We start from the raw sequence: 5,291 nt of genomic DNA, 5'->3' as shown, positions 1-5,291 counted from the left end.
ATGAAATAATAGATTGACTAAATTGGTAGTTCAAACATGACAGATGAACTGCAATCAGCACCGTGGACTGTTACGTCAGTACTGTAATGGTCAACGACGAAAAATGTTAGTCAAAGGTCCCATTGAGTTTGTTTTATGAATTAGAGGACCACATTAAGAAAAAAAAATACTAGGACCACAATATTTTTTTTTTTAAAATACAGGGATCTCTACTTTTTGCCATTTTTAAAATTATGATATTACTTGAAATTATTATAATACAATTATTTTAATTCGTTGATTTTAAAAATCGTAAAAATTCGTCACTATCATAATTTAATATTATAAAAGAAGGCAAAGTAGTGAAGATTAATGATCATCCGATTCCGCAAAAATGGATCCATTGTTTCTTCTACCTCTAATCTTCATTTTCTCCCTTTTAATTTTGCTAAAACTAGCGAAACGCCGACCTCTTCATCTGCCTCCGTCGCCGCCAAAGCTTCCGATCATCGGAAACATCCATCAACTCGGCAAACTCCCCCACCGCTCTTTCCGGCAACTCTCCAGAAACTACGGCTCCCTTTTGCTTCTACAATTGGGTTCTAACCCAACGCTAGTGGTTTCATCGGCTGAAATGGTTAGAGAGATCGTAAAAAACCACGACATCGCCTTCTCCGACAAGCCAAAGACGACGGCGGTGAAAGAAATGTTCTACGATGCAAAAGGTCTCGGGTTTTCTCCCTACGGCGAGTTCTGGCGGCAGGTTAAGAAGATGAGCGTTGTCGAGCTCCTCAGCAACCGAGAGTGCATTCGTTTCAGTTCGTAAGAGATGAGGAAGTCGATCACCTCGTCGACAAGATCCGTCGTGCTTGTCAACGATGAGACGGTTGTACTGAGCGACATGCTTACGTCGGTTTCGAGTAACATCGTGTCTCGGTGTGTTCTTAGTCACGAGAGGAAAACGAAGACGGGTGCAGCCGGTTCGGACATTTGGCTAAAATATAATGAATCTGATCATTAACACTTTCTGTATCGGCGATATATTCTTACTTGTGGTGGCTCGATGTCCTCACCGGATATATTCCAAGGATGAAATCGTTATCAAAAGAGCTCGATGAGTTCCTCGATGAAGTAATCGAGGAGCATCGAGCTCTTGAAAATCATGAACAAGTTACCAGTAAAAAAGACTTCGTCTCCATCATTATGCAGCTCCAAAAGGATGGCATGTTGGAGATGGACCTCACTCAGGACAACATCAAAGCAATCTTAATGGTTAGTTATTCATTTTAAATTTTTCGATTTCTCAAAATTTTTGTGATGTACGGCACATGTCGAAGACACGTAAATACCATCAATCCTGTGGGATTTAAATTTGAATATTTTTAACATTTCTAAGTGTTTAATTTTGATAATCTCAGGATCTGTTCGTAGCAGGAACCGATACCACCATAACGACAGATGAATGGGCAATGACCGAACTTCTAAAGAACGAAAATGCTATGAAGAAGGTCCAAATAGAGGTAAGAACCGTCGTGGGAAACAATCTAGGTAGACCCAGAGGACATCAACAAAATGGAATACTTAAAGTGTGTGATCAAAGAAACTCTAAGATTACATCCGCCTAACATCATTCGAAAATTATCGGCACCCGTTAAATTGGGAGGCTACGACATCCCGTCGGGTACCAACGTCATGGTGAACTCATGGGCCATTCATCGAGACCCCGAACGGTGGGAAAGGAAGAGTTCACCCCGGAGAGATTCGAGAACAATCCCATCGTTTTCAGGGTCAGGATTTTCACATCCCATTCGGTTTCGGAAGAAGAGCATGTCCGGGATGTTATTCGGAGTTGCGTCTGTTGAGTATGTGATAGCGAACCTTCTTTATTGGTTCGATTGGAAGTTGCCTGCTGGTGAAACTGCGGAGAATTTGACATGACCGAGCTCTACGGCCTTACGATCACCAGGAAGAACCCACTTTGTGTTGTACCTGTGCCTCGTTCATCTTTCTAGACGTCACACACTCGATAGCGGAGTTTAAGGAATAATATGTGACAAAGTGTAGATCATTACGAACTATACCAATAGTTACAAGCTAAAATCCATCGTTACAAGCATGGAACTGTATTAATTAATTTCAATAAGTGTGACAGTTATAATTACAATCTACCATTATAAGCACATAATTAACACTCAACCAAAGTTGATTTTCTGCCATCTACATCGCTTACCTTTTTTTTATAAATAGATTTTAATATATCCAAAGAAAAGCAACAAGTTACTACAACAAACAATATTGCAAATATTGTAAATTAGGATATTACCCGTACGTCTACCACAAAACAAAATGTTTAAATGTTAAAGAACAACGTTTACATACATTATTACATTATATAAAACACGTAATATAAATACATAATATATATAACACGTGCATGTAATACAAAATAAAAATACATTATTACATACAAATATATAAAACCATAATATTGTATATATTATATATATAATGTAGTACCCGTAATATAGTATGTGTATATATGTATAGGACTAAAAAGGAAAATATGGAATCCTAAAACCAGAATACAATCAAAAGTAATTGAACATATATAGTGATTAAAGGGCTAAATGGTATTAACAATAACTTGTAATTCTAATAGAAAAATCAACAACAAATCGGGGCAACATCGAACTTACCGAACAATAGATATACTAGAAAGGAAAATAAACCACAAAACAATGTTCAAGATTAAAATAAATAAAATATCATAAACTGGACCAAAAGCAAAACAATGTGAAAAAGGTGACTAAAGTGAATTAATAAAAAAAAATACCTAAACATGAACAAATTAAAGTAAGATGGCTAAAACTTGAATAAACATAAATATACACATAAACAAATGAGGATGAAATTAAAATCTCAACAATTCGTAAGCTCAAAATAAAGAAGGTAAAAGTTTCATTGATGACCAAATAGAAAGATTACAAACCATAGGACCTCTCTTGCAAATAACCCATGCGCTGAAGCATTAATGCCCTCCCCTTTTCAACGATGTCGTATGATTTTGAAATATTAAAGATCACGATAAAAAATGGCCTAAAATTCCCCTTGGGTTATAATTTTTTAGGCACCTAAAATATGAACCCTAGAAATCTCATTTTCTCTCTTTTCTCTTCACTCCGGCTGTGAAGGCCAAAAGCCCCCCTGACGCCTTAAATCGATGGCTCTAGGGAAAAAACGAACCAAAGAACTCTCTTTTCTTCTACCTCGACCCCTCCACCTTTTTAACTCTAAATCCCAAAGCAACTCCTAAAAAATGGTTCTTTCTACATCTCAACACCATAATGAGCCCCCCAAAACCTAGATAAGAGTAAGGTCATTACCTTCGGTTATGGGGTAAGCTTTGTCTCCGATGAAGCAGCGGTGGTCGGATCTTGTTAAGGGTAAACTTTTTTCTCTTCTTTTTTTTTTGTTTTAAAAAGGCTTTCCTTTTTTTTTCGTTGATCTGTTGATGTTGTTCGAATCACCCCCTAAAATGCTTCCCTTTTCTTGATTTATGGTTGATTTCTCAGATAAAATCATGAAGTCTTTCTATATGGGAATGATTTAATTAGTTAATATCCCAGATTTGGTGGATTTTGATATTTTTTAAATGGGTTTGGATTAGGGTTGATAGTTGACTGAAAGGGTTTTTTTTTGTTACTGTTTTGGCTCTCTTACTAGAGAAGGTAGCTCGGGAACTCATCGGAAGCGGCTCATGCGACGAGGCGGCAAAAGGTCGGGCGTGTGTACCACTCGCTCCGATGACGGATGGTTCATCTTCAGTCGACAGTGGCTTGCTTCTAGTATCTTAAGGGTTATGTCAAAACCCTAATCTGGGTCAACTTAGACCGTTGGATCAAATTTGATCCAACGGTTATGGCATGAGGTGGCTGAAGCAAAAAGGGTAAAACCATAATTGGGTTTGGGCCACACGAGTGGGCTCCTTACTGGGCTGAAACCATTGCGTTGGGTCTGGATCTCCATTGGACTTGGTGTTGTTTGTAGTATTGGGTCGATTATAATTTGGGCCTCGATTTTGGGCCTACAAAAAATATAAATTATAATATAATAATAATAGTAAATTAAAACTCAGGCAAAAAACGAGTGTCTACAATCTTCAAATACTCATCATGCTCTGCCTTAGTTCGGGAATAGACCAGAATATCATCAATAAAAACCACTACGAACTGATCTAAATAGGACCGGAACACACGGTTCATTAGATCCATAAAAGCTGCGGGATCATTTGTTAGATCAAATGGCATCACCAGGAACTCATAATGCCCATATCTAGTGCGGATGACAGTCTTCAAACATTTGACCCCTTAACCTTCAACTGATAGTACCCCGAGCGAATATCAATCTTAGAAAATACAGTAGAGTGTCGCAATTGATCAAATAAGTCATCATCCTGGGTAGTGGGTAATTATTCTTAACTTTCAACTTTTTCAACTTTCGATAATTAATGCATAGCCCAAGCGATCCATCTTTTTTTCACGAACAGGACCAGAGCTCCCCAAGGTGAGGTACTATGTCTGATGAAACCTTGATTAAGTAATTCCTGCAACTGGACCTTCAACTTCTTAAGTTCCTTTGGGGCCATACGATATGGTGCCATAGAAACATGTGTAGAACCAGGATAAGTTTCAATCTCGAACTCTACCTCTCTATTCGGAGGTAATCATGGCAACTCCTCAGGAAAAACATTGGGAAATTTGCTAAATGTACGAATCTCCTCAATCTTGGACAAAGAGCTTTTAATATTTAAGATACAGGTAATGAATATCTTATAACCCTTTCGGATCATACGGTCAACAGCCAACACTGATACTATATTAAAAAGATAGCCTCGTCACTCACCAACTAGCACAATAGTCTGTCCATCAGAAGTCTTCACAGTAGCTCTCTTGTACTCACAATCCAGATTGACCCGATGGTCATTCAACCAATCCATCCCCAGAATAAAATTAAACTCCTCTAAAGGAAGCTCCATAAGGTCGACAAAGAATATTTCACCTTGAACCTCCAAAGAACAACGCCAGAATACCTTATTCACAACCACTGACTATCTTACTGGAGTCATCACTGTAACAATACGCTCGGTGTTCTCTATCAAAATTTGAAGGTCTCAGGATACTGAACTCAAAACATAGGAGTGGGTGGAGTCATTGTCTAGTAATGCAAAATATGGAACATAATAAATAGTAAATGTACCTGCAATAACCTTTGGCTCGTCTCTGTCATCCCGACGTCTGGTGGTATACACCGGA

The 5,291-nt window shown here is 38.1% G+C and overlaps 1 pseudogene; it reads left to right on the top strand.

Moving 5' to 3' along the window:
• Positions 1 to 808: 808 nt before the first annotated feature.
• LOC120156364 lies at positions 809 to 1,917 on the top strand (annotated as a pseudogene).
• Positions 1,918 to 5,291: the final 3,374 nt, after the last annotated feature.

The sequence above is a fragment of the Hibiscus syriacus genome, unplaced genomic scaffold (assembly GCF_006381635.1).
Source record: "Hibiscus syriacus cultivar Baekdansim isolate YM2019G1 unplaced genomic scaffold, ASM638163v2 tig00111215_pilon, whole genome shotgun sequence".
Lineage (NCBI taxonomy): Eukaryota > Viridiplantae > Streptophyta > Magnoliopsida > Malvales > Malvaceae > Hibiscus > Hibiscus syriacus.
The sequence above is the reverse complement of the archived record's forward strand: the minus strand, read 5'-3'. Positions and strand labels throughout refer to the sequence as shown.